This window comes from Trachypithecus francoisi, unplaced genomic scaffold (assembly GCF_009764315.1).
Source record: "Trachypithecus francoisi isolate TF-2019V2 unplaced genomic scaffold, Tfra_2.0 Lachesis_group12, whole genome shotgun sequence".
Classification (NCBI taxonomy): Eukaryota; Metazoa; Chordata; class Mammalia; order Primates; family Cercopithecidae; genus Trachypithecus; species Trachypithecus francoisi.
This window is the reverse complement of record NW_022681457.1, coordinates 20,358,565-20,372,535: the sequence shown is the minus strand read 5'-3', so window position 1 is coordinate 20,372,535 and position 13,971 is coordinate 20,358,565. Positions and strand designations below refer to the sequence as shown.

The following is a 13,971-nucleotide window of genomic DNA, read 5'->3' as shown; positions in this document are numbered from 1 at the left end:
GAAAGCATAATTTCTGCAAATGCTGTGAAAGAATTAAAATAACTAAGAAGACTAGTAAATAAGTAACACTTACCGAGCACTTACCATTGCCTGTTTCTGTCCTAAACACTTTGCATATGGAGTGGGTAACCTTATGTACCACACTGCCTGGCTCATAACAAGAGCATAAGAGCTTAAGAATTGCCAAGTGGCTGGGCACGTTGGCTCACGCCTGTAATCCCAGCACTTTGGGAGGCCAAGGTGGGTGGATCACAAGGTCAGGAGTTCAAGACCAGCCTGGCCAACAGGGTGAAACCCCATCTCTACTAAAAAAATACAAAAATTAGCTGGGCATGGTGGCATGTGCCTGTAATCCCAGCTACTCAGGATGCTGGGGTGGGAGAATTGCTTGAACCTGGGAGGTGGAGATTTCAATGAGCTGAGCCACTACACTCCAGCCTGGGTGACAAAGCAAGACTCTGTCTCAAAAAAATAAAAGAAAAAAATGGCAACCAACCATTTTTATTATTATATTTTTAAATATAAAATCAAGGGTTATTATCTTTTTTAAAAAGAATATTTAAAATTGAAATTATCCAGGGCAACATAGTAGGGGAGCAAATAATCAACCAGCAGGGAGAAGTTGGAGCTGGGTCCTAAAGAATAATACAGGGCTCACAGACAAGGAGGGAAGAACAGTCCAGGTAGAGCAAGCACACTTGCAAAGACTTGGGGCCTGAACAAGTCTAGGGAAGGGTGAGGCAGGGAGGGGAGGCATTGCTCTTTGGGCAGCCAGGACAACATACAGAAGAGGAAAAGAAGGTGGCCTCCAGCTAGAAAACAGCGGGTGGGGCGGGCTGGGGGCACTCCCTGTGCCTGACCCAGGCACCAAGGGTGAGGCACTGATTTTCCAAGGCTATTTGTTTGCAGGTTACATTTTTCCTGAAATAATCCAAATGCTTTTGTTTTCACAGACAATTCTAGACTTCTTGGTCCAAGGGCTTTCCCAGAGAAATATCCTGATGGCTGTGGGCCAAGACAGGGTTCCACTAAGTACTGGACTCACAGCACAACAGTGTGGCAGGCTGGAATCTTCTTCAGAACCTGTAAGGAAGTGGAAATTCAGTCCCTCCCTGGGAGATTTGTAAATATAAGTAATATGCCCTGTTGGTTCTGCCCCAACAAAACCCTCCTACTTGAGGTCCTCTGAATATGGCTTGCAGTGTGGAACCTCTGTGCCTAATAGGTCCCTTCCTCCTCTTTCCTGTTTGGCATGGTCCTGAACTTCCTGCAAGACCAGCCTCAATATTCTTCCTTTTGAGCCTTTCCTGGCAGCGGTGGCCCCAACACCAGAGTGGATGGGTAGCTTTGACTTCAGTGCTCCTAACAGAGCCATGGATGCACCTCTACTTACAGTCATCTCACTGTCTTGGAATTAAGTACCCCATCTCCCCTACGCTACCACCCCCTGGCCTCCACCTGTAAGCCAGTGTCAACCAAGGATGGGGAGGTAGTGAGCAGTCCACCTGGTTACAGGTTATATATAAGGGGATGCATTATCTGTAGTAAACTTTTAAAAAAGAAGAAATTTAACAAAAGTCAGTCTTTTTGTTCCTTGTCAAATGGGCAGGTAATTCTGAATAATGTCAGGGATAAAATATTCTCCCTCGCAAGGGCAAATGTCTCTTTCTCACACCACTTGGTATTTCACTCCTGTGGATACTTTCCAGTTTCGTCTGTTCAGGAAAAGACTATGCTATTAGCAATAGAATGGAACACAGGGCGGAGCCTTTAGTCAGTCAACAGTTGCTCACTAAGACCTAGTATGCGTCAGGTACCATGCTAGCCATTTTACAAGCACTATCTCCGCTCTTCCCAACAATCCCTAAATATATGCATCTATGCATGCATCTCTATTGGGTTATTTGTCAGATGAAGAAACTGAGTCTCAATATTATTAGATGATTTGCCTAGGGTCCTACCATAAGGAAATTCAAACTCAGATCTGGGTAGCCCAGAGTTTGTGTTCATTCTCCTGTGGTTCACTGCCTCCCGGCTGTGAGCCCCTAGCCCTGTGCCTAGAACAGCATATCTACTCAGTACCAGGGGTTAGAACTGCAAGCCACACATCCTTTTCTTAAGGAGTCCACAGCTTAATGCAGAAAGGAACTCATGCAACTCAGCATGATTCAGTTTAGCATGTGACAAGTGGTTTTAGGAAAAAAACAGACCAACCCCCAACGACTGCAGCCTTAAAGATACAAATGGAGAGGAGAGTTGTCAAGAGAAGTAATTAGTACTGATTGAACTCATAGTAGATGCTGTTTTGGATACCACACACATGCTCTCCTTCTTGAGTCTTACTACAAACACCTCTGAGGTGGATCTTATTGTTCTGAGTGCTCAGATAGTGCTCAAACAGTTTAAGTGACTCAGCCGGGGTCACACAGTAACTAGTAGCTGGTAGAGCAGGGATTTGAGCAGAGGCCTCTCTGACTCAGAAGCCCATGCTCTGGCCACAGCAGCCCCCTAATGAGAAGGGAGTGAATATGCCCACCCATGAGTTCTGCTCAGGGACTAGGGAATATACTAGTGACCAATAGGATAAGGATGATTAAAAAGTAATAACATAAAAAATAATAATTTTTTGGTGCTTTACAATTTACAAGATTCTTTCTTATCCATTATCTTATTGCATCCATATGAATTTGGCAAGGCGGGGGCTATCTCCATCTACAGATTAAAAAACAGAGGCTTTAGCAAAATCATATAATTTTTCTGAGATCCTATGAATTAGATGCAGAGTCTGGAATGACTTTACCAGATTTACCCCATGAATTACCACATGTAATATACAGGTACATTTGATTAGTATCTGAGTCTTAAGATAATCTAAAGAAGTAGGCTCAACAAGTCTAACCCTACCCACCTTAGAGACAAAGAAATGGAATTTGGAGATGGTACTGAACATTCCCAAGTGGTAGAACTGGAACTAGAACTCATGCCCTAAGATGAGCACAAACTTTTCCTCTTTATCATATCATGTGCAAAAAAATTATTCGCTTATTTGTTCAGAACCAAACTTGGGCAGGGTTGCCAACCACCTGAGAGTGGGCTTGTCCCTAAGAGCCCTTCCTTCCTCTAATAACTCTCAGATCCACCACTAATGCCACCATCAAATTTTGATATGAAAACACAACTAACTCTCTTAGACACTCTACTCTGTTTCACCAATAAAAGGCAAAGTCAACTCCACCCCCAACATAACTGCATCTTAAATAAACCTGGGCTTATTCTCCCTTCCCCTACCCTTTTATAAAGTTCCCCTCCAGTTCTACAGAAAAGTGTAAAATTGCTCCTCTGCAAATGAATTTCAAGTTTCCACATCAAAACCCTATCATTATAAGAAATAAAACAGCAAAGTAAAGGCTCGAATGATTACAAAGCAAGAATATCAATTATGCACTGTCCCACCAAATTGGTTCCTGAAAAACAGAAGCTCTCATTTCTGCTGTTTCAGAAACACTGTAGAAAGACAAGGCAGTATGATGGGAAAAGTCTGGGCCTGGGAACTATGGAGTGTTCCAGGAGACCTGAGGCCCAGAGAGGTTAAGTAACATGCTGAAGGTCACACAGCTTCCCAAAAGAGCTGAAAATGAAGACAGAATCTCAATTCAGGTCATTCTGCCTTCATGTTGCTTCCCTGCCCTTTTGGAGTAAGCTGCATGGTAATCTACCCTCAAAGCTGAGTAAGAGCAAAGCCAAGAGGTGGCAATGATGTGTCTACCGGCCTAGAGCTCCTGGCTAGCCCTACACCTGTCCTGGGTCCTGTAATCATTATGGCATAATGAATAAGAAAATCGTGAGGCAAAAGAACTTTGAGATCATCCTCTTTTATTCTGCTTTATTCTACTAGAATCAGACAATGTCACTGCTCCACTCAGATTTCAGTGGGATTCCTTTTAATTGTTTAGGGGGTAGGGGGCTCCAATGTGCCTTCGGTAGCCAGTGCCAGCAGCTCTTCTGGGGTGGACTGTTAGGTGCTGTGGCTCTCCAGCCTTGGGCAGGGACAATTCTGAGGTTTAACCCACACTTCAGGGTCCTCAGGCAGGATCAAGCTGAAGCTACCCTCTGCAAGTGGCATCTTAATGCCATTCCCCAAATTAGAGTGAAAGTAACTTTTACATTTCAGTGAAAACAACCTTGGGATGGATGTGACAGATTCCTTTTTAAGGAATAAACACCAACATACCACCTGTTTTACACTCAACAGATCACTCTTCGTTCTGTTTTGATTATTTAAATTCATTTAAAAGGTCACATTGTTACATTTTGTTCCATAAGCCTTCATTTTGTTGCTAAGAGCAATAAAAATCTGATCAAGGTACTCAGCCTAATTTTCTGGCTGATAGTCCATGATCCATTCATTCATTCACAGCTGGGTCAAGCTTCAAACCAGCTGCATTGGCTCATCTGGTCACATCTACCTAATTACAGTCTGACCTTAACAACCACCCTGGGAAACAACCTAGGGCCTACCTCAGCCACTGTCTATGCTGTCACTCCAGTCATCTTGCAGTTCCTCTAACATGCCCAGCTTGTTCCCACCTCAGGGAGTTTGTACTTGCTGTTTCACCTGCTTGGAATACACTTGCTTCAGACCCTCTCCTGGCTCCCCTCCTCACTGCATCAGGGCTCTGCCAAATGCCACTTCCTCAAAGATCCTTTCTTGACTTTGCATGTAAAATGATCTGCCCATACTCTACTCTGTCTTTTTATATCTTTCTTCATAATATTTATTACTATCTGAACTGATATAGTTATGATTTACTTATTTATTATCTTTCTCCACCAGGAGAATGCAAACACCATGAGAGGAGATATTTTGTCTGCCCAGTTCACTCTTATCTAAATGGTGCCCAAAATAGCACCTGGGAGATGGCAGGCACTTGATATATTTTTTGAATTAACAAAAAATGAAAGAATAACACTTCTCTTCTTCAGCCTTTTATTTGTGAAATAAAACTTTTCCAGAGGAAGATTGCAAAGGCTTGGAAACTAGTAGATCTTCAGCTTTAATCCCATGGGTAAGTCTCTTATGTTACCTACGGATCAAGAAACTCTCTACCTCAAAAACCTGCAGTGGCTCCCTGTTGCTCCAACAGAGGACAGTTGTCTATAAGAGTCTCCAGCCTGAGTAAAAACTCAAGGCCACTATAATAAAATAATCTGACAATGACATTGTGTGTATGTGTGTTTCATAAACATTTAGAATGCTTGCTAAATGCCAGGCACTCTTGAAAGAATACAAAGATGGGGATCCACCTCAACCACCATCATTTTGGTAGTAGTAGAGTGAGATATCGAAGGAGGTCATAGATCATTAAGAAAAAGAGACTTAGGTCAGGCGCAGTGGCTCATACCTGTAATCCCAGCATTTTGGGAGGCCAAGGCAGGTGGATCATCTGGGGTCAGGAGTTCAAGACCAGCCCGGCCAACATGGTGAAACCCCTTCTGTACAAAAAACACAAAATTAGCCGGGAATGGTGGTGCATGCCTGTAATCCCAGCTACTTGGGAGGGTGAGGCAGGAGAATTGCTAGAACCCAGGAGGCAGAGGTTGCAGTAAGCCAAGATCGTGCCACTGCACTCCAACCTGGGTGACAAGAGAGAAAGTCTGTCTCAAATTTAAAAAAAACAAAAAAAAAAAAAAAAAAGGAGAGACTTGTAAACAACATTAAAGTGTTATTAAATGCCAAAAGATAATTCTACATGGGTACATGGGCATGTGTGCAAAAGGAATCAGTCCCCTTCACTTGGATATAGGCAGGAGTCCAGAAAAGCTCCTAAGGGAAGCTGCATTTCAGCTGAAGCTTCGTGAACAGGGGCTCCCCAGACAAGCAGGGAGGAGTGGTAGTGAGGGTGTTCCATGCACAGGAACAGCCTGAGCAAAGGCCAGGAAGGAGGAGGACACATTCTGGAAACTGGAGGTGATAAAGTCAGTCCAAAGTATGGACTGTGAGCTAGGGTTCAGTAAGAGACAAGGCTGAGAAGTAAGCAGGGTGTTTACGAAAAGATATCACACTGGAGTCAGGCTGACCTGAGTTCAAGAGCTGACTGTGTCACAAGCTAACCAGTCAGTCCCCTCTGGGTTCAACTTCCTCGGAAGTCAATGACTAGGAGGATAGGGGCAAAGGATCACCAGCTCTCCAGTGAGGTTGGCGGAGGCATGGAGCAGGAAACAAAAGCACTGGAAAGATTTGTTTTGTTTCAAAACAAAATACTGAAAACATCCCCTTGCTTTGATTGGTTTTGAATCATGATATTTTGCTTATTTTGAATTTGAAACTCATTAAAAGAGGATGTAAGGTTTTTGTGTTTATCTAGGGTGACTTAGATTATAAAAGAGGCAGAGAAACTCCGGGTGAGGTGATCTTAAAGTCCCCTCTGATCCTCACCTCCAGCTCTAAAATAACTGACATCTGGGCATATGGGGGAAAAAGCAGAGAGGTGCAGTGAATCAGATACTGAACTTGAAGTCAGACCCAACTTCTTCTAACTCAAACTTTGCCACTCACTTTCTGGGCAAGTTAACAAGCATCTTGGAGTATCAGCTTCCTCTTCTATAATACGATCTTTTCCTCATAGGCTTATTGTGAGGTTTATTTGAAATAATGGATTTGCTAGCAACTGCCACATAGTAGGTGCTCAATAAATGTCAGCTGAGTATACCGTCTTTGACTGTTCTCTCCATATCCCTGTCTCTAATCATAATAGTTTCCTTGTGAATACCTACCATCTGCTGAGTGTTGTCCACAGGCTATCTCTTTTACAAGGAGAAATTAACCATTTAATTCTTTGTTGTCAGTTGAGTTCACTGAATTGCCTCAAGGCGGTTCTGACCCTCAGAATAGAGACACAATGTTTGGTGCGAATTTAGGGTGTGCTGTCTGGAACCACACAGATTTAAAATCTTTTAAAATTTAAAGTGGCTTTTTATTACTTTGGAAACCTATCCACTGCACGTTTTTATTTCTAAACATTATACATTTCCCCCCCTACTTTCCACATTTAACTCAAGGCTTCAAATACAAAAGCCAAGTTTGAAATAATCATAACATTTAAGCAATGAATGTAATGACAGCTTACATTTACATGGCAGGAAGATGTACACTCTATATATAATAGCTTTAGCCATTTACAGCAAAAATTATCACAGGGACTCCAAAGAGAGAGGGTAGGAGGAGAATTCTGGGCCTTTGACTAAAGATGCCATAGTTATAAGCTGTTTGGGAAATGATTAAGTGATAAGTACAGTAAATTTACCCTCAGTTCTGGGAACCCCACAGTGCAGACAGTAATTCTGCAGAAGCAGAATTACTCTGCAAAGGCAGAAGTTATTATTATTATTGTTAAAAGGTCTAAACCTTAAGCCTGTACCATTTTATTCTATTTAGCTGGAAGATCACTAAGTACATAGAGGAGAGAACTCAGGCATGTGAAGCATCTATTAGACACCAACTGCTCTATCACTTAAAACCTAACCTCCCTCCACATAACATGTAAGCACTTGTAACTGGACCCCAAAAAAATATAGTGAGGGAAACTAACAATCTTGAATATCTACGGTGTGCAAGCCACCTTATTATATAAAATATAGCATATGCATGCAATGCTTAATCATATATAAGGAATGCCAATAAGCTCAGAAAGGAACCCCTCGCCTTTGTTGAGGAGGCAGCTGTGTGTAGTATCTTTCCTGGCTGCATTCCCATTTCCTAGCGTTTTGTCTGATACATCCTGCAGGAATTAAGAACATGGAATAAGGAACTAAATTTTGTATATTCAAGTCCTACTTAGTAACTGTGTGACCTTAGGTAAGTCACTTAACTTCTTTGTTCCTCAATTTGCTACTTGTGAAATGGGATGCTCTTAATACCTCTCTCATACTGTAACTGTAGAACTAAATGAGTTAATAAGTGTCAATGCTTAAGACAGTGCTGGCCAATAGTGTAAGAGTTGCAAACATCATCACTTGTGGACTTGCTGGATAATGGGGACCTCACCATCACCCTGTGATGTAAAGTGTAATAAACTCCTTTCTCCAGGTGGGGAAACTGAAGAAAGTACACCTGCCTGGTCATCCAGTTCTTAATTGGCCTAAATAGGATTCCTACCTAGGCCTAAATAACACTAATAACAAAACATAGCATTTAATTAGTTTTTTCTTAATGTCCTAGGCCTTTACAGATAGGCACACATTTACTTCTCACAACAATTATATGAGGTAAGTGTCAGTAATTCACATTTTACAGATGCAGAAACTGAGACTGAGGTTAAGTAATTTTCCAAGGCCATATAGTCAGCAAATGTCAAGTGTGCATTGTTTTGTTTGTTTTATATATTTTTTTCAACTTTTATTTTACTTTATTTTGAAACAGTGTCTCCCTCTGTTGCCTAGGCTGGAGTTCAGTAGCAGGAACATGGCTCACTGCAGCCTGGACTTCCTAGGCTCCAGCAATCCTTCTGTCTTAGCCTCCAATATAGCTGGGACCACAGGTGCACGCCACCATGCCTAGCTAATTTTTAAATTTTTGTAGAGATGAGGTCTCACTTTGTTGCCCAGATGCGTCTCAAACTCCTGGCCTCAAGCGATCCTCCCCCTTCTGCCTCCCAAAGTGCTGGGATTATAAGAGTGAGCCACTGCACCCGTCCCAACTTTCATTTCATAATTGGGGGTACATGTGCAGGTTTGTTACAAAGGTATATTGCCTAATGCTAAGGTTTTGAGTATAATTAAGCTTGTCACTCAGATAGTGAGCATAGCACCCAAGAGGTAATTTTCCAGCCCTTGCTCTGCTCTCTCTCCCACTAACTCTAGCTGTCCTTAGTGTCTGTCATGTCCACCTTCATGTCTATGTGTACTCATTGTTTAGCTTCCTCTTATAAGTGAGGATATGTGGTATTTGATTTTCTTTTCCTGATTAGTTCACTTAGGATAATGGCCTCCAGCTGTATCCATGTTGCTGCAAAGGACATGATTTCATTCTTTTTATGGCTGCATAGTACTCCATGGTGGATATGTGCCATATTTTCTTTTTCCCATCCGCCACTGACAAGCACCTGGGTTGATTCCAAGTTTTTGCTATTGTGAATAGCGCTTTGATGAACATAGGGATTCATGTGTCTTTCTGGAAGAACCATTTATTTTCCTTTGGGTATAGACCCAGTAATGGGATTGCTGAGTGGAAAGGTAGTTCAACTCTGGATTCTTTGAGAAAACCCAGGCCAGAGAACCTGACTGTCCCCTACATGGAAGAAGGAGGCGAGGTCTCTGGAACCTGAAATTTAACGAGTTGAGCTGCAGATCTGGCTGGCGTTCCTACGGTCGGACTAGGAATTGAGGACTGTTCGAGGACTGGGGATTGAGGCTGGGGCTCTGGGGCCGCGGGTGGGTTAGCGGGCCTGGCACAGGGGTGTGGCCCGCAGCGCCAGTTTACAACGGCCGGCAGGACCGCGGGGAGGAACAAGAGCAGGAAGTGCCGCGCGCGCTCGCACCGAGGGAACCCCGGCGGCGCCCCGCCTTTGCCGGCGTCTGGGCTCCGTGCCCGCCGTCCTCCCCAGCCGCTCCCTCGCGAGTCCCTTTCGCTTTTAACCCCAACCGCGCTGATTGCCTGCGATTACTCAGAATCGCCCCCACTTGGCTGGCTGAGCGACAAAAATCAGCAGTAGCTGTCCGAGGAAACCTATTCGCAAACAGGCGCCCCCACCCAGCGGAAACACCCCAAGCCGGAGCCCAGAAATCTCAGTTTTCTCCCATCCCCCGCTCTGCCTCTAGCTTTCAATGGGACTCGTCCGGGTCTCAGTTTGCCCATCTGTGCACACGGTGTGAAGAATTTCTGCACAATCGAGAAAAAAAGATGTGGAAACAGCCCAAAATAATTTTGATCCGAAATAACTTTGAGAATTTTATAGTCTAATCAATTATTGTTTTAATAAGGATCTGTACTTTTTCATGCAAAAAGGAGTAAAACTGTCACCCAGGAAAATTCGCCTGTGGTTGGAGTTGCCCTGTGTGACACGTCCAAGGAAGCGCTGCAATGTCCCTTTCCGCTCCCATCTGTCTGTTAACCTGTAACTCGTTGTACATGTATTTGATTCTTCCCCGTTAGGAGTTTTACAATCTCGGTGACGATAGGTGGGATGGGGAAAGACTGGGTTTTGCAGCCAGGCATTGGGTTACAATATCTTGCTGTACCTTTTTTTTTTTTTTGCCTGTGGGACCTTGGTCAAGCCGTTTAAACGTGCCGAGTCTCAGCCTCCCTTCTATAAAATAGGAAGAAGGAATCTCCTTGCAGGGTTTCTGGGAAGATTCGGGCTGCTGTCTGTCTAGGGCCTACCACGTGTTGAGTAATCAGAGGAGAAGGGTGCTCATGGATGGGCACTCAGACTGTCTGAGCCTTGGTTTCTCCCTCCTGGTCCTCCTTTTGGCCCAGGGGCTCCCAGGCCCCGCGCGAGGGCTGGGGCGTGGCCGGTTCCGAGCCTCCCAAGGCCTGCGCAGCGGCGGTAGCCCCAGTTCCCGCCTCCCCCGCGGCGACCTGTAGGCGGAAGTCTGTGGCTTTATTTACACAGAGGGCAGCCCGTGGAGGCTAGCCTTGTAAGGACGGATCGCTGGCGGGGCTGTGGGGGAGGCCAGGAAAGGCGGCCTTCGCCTGATAGGAATCTGTGAATAAATAAATATGTGAATGGAAGAATGCATTGAAATTCCCTCCTAGGATCACAGAAACGCTTGCAAAGGCAGCCTTCAGAATCCACCCACTCGCCCCCATCCCATTTGAGGATCAAATTATTCAAATGAGTTATTGCCAAGCCAGGCCTCCTGCCTCCCAGACACCGCCGTCCTGGGGCTGCCTTTGGGGCGCGACTTCAGGGCTAGGAGTGAGATCTGGGGGCTAAACAAAGGGAAAGGGAACTCCGCTTTGCTGAACACCTGCTACATCTTTCCTATGTCACTTCATTGACTTTCATTCCCACGACGCTTTGGGGTAGGCACTGTCTTCCCACTTTCGTCTGGGAAAACTCTGGGTCAGATAGAAGTCACTAGCCCAAGAACAAAAGCGTGTGGGTGGAACAGCTTGGATTCAAACACAAGTCTGTCCTGAGCGCCTTTCACGCCACCGCGGGGCCCGGAGGAGGCGCAGGGACCAGGAAGAGAAAGCGCGCTGGCGAGGGCAGGGGAGCGGTGCGACTGCCCAGCTGCGTTTCCGGGTACCACCCCTTCCCGCGGTGTCCTTCGCTTGCCCGCTGGATCGCCAAAGCCTCTTCCAGTTCCACCCGTCAACTCATTCGCCGCCGCCCGGCCAGCTCACTCTCCTGATTTAGCGGCCAGAAGCCCCACGTTCGGTGACCACCGACCCAGAGCCCCTGGTCATGGCATAGCCAAAACCAATGTAGTCCTGGAGGACTTATAGGTGCACCCAGGGTGCGTATTTCTCCTGCCTCCACCTGAGTCCCGGCTCTGCATCCGGTTCGGTAGCAAAGGAAACTGGTCCAGGTGCCTCTTTTCCCGGCAGGGCCCCACCCACGCCCACCCTCCTGAAGCCCCAAACAGGTTTCTTCACTTTCCCTGGCCCAGCTCCTGACCGGGGGCGAGGAAGGAAGCCGGTTGCTCAATGTGCTGGAGGCTAGTTCTCATTCTTAGGCCACCTATTGACCAGCCAATCAGTCAGGTGGGCCGAGCTCAAGCCACCCTGCAGGTACAGTGGCTTGAGCACCTAGGACCACTCAGCAAATCCTTAGGGATCCTCATGCAACACAACACATGGACCCTGTGTGTAGCCCGTGAGCACCGGGTCCCCTGGGGAAAATGAGGTGGATGAAGCCAGCCACCCCAGCCCTCTGGGTCCATCCTGCAGGCTTGCCCCAGGGTGACATACTGACTTCTTGCTGGGCCTCCTTCACACATGCACCCACTGACCTTGGAAGACTTTCCAGAAGCCCCAGCTCCTTTGCTTTTAGACCTCTTGGCCAAGAGGACAGCATGGGCAGAAAATTCAGACAGTGACAGGAGGAATTTATTCATAAATATTTGAGTGCCAGCCATTGTACTAGACCCTGGGGATACCAACGCAAACCAGACACAGTCCCTGACCCCAGGTGTTCCCATCTGGTGAGGAGTCAGACAGGTAACAGGTCATTTTAAGGTGCCATGAGCCATTTCCTAGAGTGCATCTGGGAGAAGACCCTAAGTTGCTGGGGTGAGGAGTAGGGAGGCATCTGGAAAGACCTTCTCAGACTTCAAACACTGCCCCTTTCCTTCCTTCTTCCATCTTTCTACACTAATTTCTGGAGTACCTTCATCATGCTAAGAGCTCAGGGAGCAGGAGGTGGTTTTCAAGGGAGAACAAGTCACAGTGTTGTGGTTAAAATGCCAGCGCTTCGGCTACAGCCACTTATTCTGTGCCTGTGGGTGATTCACATAATCTCTCTGATCCTTGGTTTTGCTATCTGTAAAATAGGGATAATTGATAATATCTACTTCACAGAACAAGGCCCGGCCCAGGGTAGCCATTAATGAATGTAATCATACTATTTTGTGGTGGTTCACACTTTTCTGTTTCTTACAACAACCCCATGTGGCTGACAATACAGGTAACCTTATACCCATTTTACAGATGAGGAAGCTGACCCAGTAATTAACTGGGCCCATTAACTCAATGGCCCATGTCTGGTACATTTTCAAGATCAGGATCCTGGGGAAGGGTGGCCTCCTGAAATGGGGGGATATTAGGACCTTCACCTGCCCTCTCTGAAACCCCAGATGACTGGTTGAGGCTGAACTGTCTGGGGAACTTCCTCTGACCTAAATCCTGTCGGCTATACCCAAACACCAGCCAGAAGATACATACACACCCTCACTGTTTTTGCCCCAACTTGTGCTTCATGCCAGGGGATTTCTCTTTCAGGAATTACATTTAAAAAGGGGGGAATTATACGATAATTGGACACCTACTATGTGGCAGACATTACACAAGGCATGCTTGTGTGGGTTATTTTATCTTATGTGAGCCATTTTATGTGGACAGGGAAAAGAGGAGGATGATGGAGGAGGAAAGAATCGACTTGTTCCAACTGCTCTCCATAATAAAACTTCACTCAAGTGCATATAACCCTGAGTGTTCTTTCTAAAATGCAAATGTGATCATACTTCAACTCCCTTGCTTAAAGTCTCCCAGTAGCCTCCCCCTGTGTTCACAACAAAGTTGACACTGCACAGACATGCTCAGCTAGCCACATCGTCAGGTCCACTGTGCCCTCTGACCTCCTGGCCTTTGCACATGCAGTTTCTTCTTCCTGGAATGCCCTTTCCAGCTCCCCACTTCCTTTCTTACTTTTACTTGGTTAAATCCTATTCATCTTTCTGCCCTCAGTTTTAAATGTTACTTCCTCTAGGAAGCCTCCTTGTCCACTCAGACAGGAATAGGCCCCTGCTACATACCATGCTCTATACATACTATTCTCTGTTCTAAGTATCTGTTTAATACTGTCCCACTAAGTAATGAGCTCCTTAGGGTCAGGAATTATGTCCTATTCCTGTGTCCTCAGCACTAAGCATATTATGACTCCTAATAGGCATCCAATGTATGTTTAATAGATGGATGAGAAGAGGTTAAGAATAAAAATTATCCCCATTTAACAGAAGAGAAAACCAATGCCAAAGAAGGGGAAAAATGCCTATCTAAGCTGGTTAATGAATGAGTTAAGCCTCTCTAAACAACCCAGCATTGTTTCGCTATTTCATGTATAGTGAAGATTATACAAACTTGTAAGTTCTGTTCGAAATTGTTCTTATCGCTATCTTTCAATACTGCACAGAAATAGGACCTGGGTCCTAATAATGTAACAATTATAAATACCAACTATCATGTCTATAGTTAGTCCTGGGTTCTGATTTTAGGTACCCAAGGCACATTATACCTCATGACATCTTCCA

The 13,971-nt window shown here is 45.3% G+C and overlaps 1 long non-coding RNA gene across 1 annotated transcript in view; it reads right to left on the bottom strand.

The window, feature by feature from the left end:
• Nucleotides 1–485: 485 nt before the first annotated feature.
• The window catches only part of LOC117091986, a 43,942-nt gene continuing 30,456 nt past the window's right edge, over nt 486–13,971 (bottom strand). Inside the window, exon 2 of the long non-coding RNA XR_004440591.1 lies at nt 486–1,083. This is a non-coding gene — a long non-coding RNA (uncharacterized LOC117091986). The remainder of the gene's footprint in view (nt 1,084–13,971) is intronic.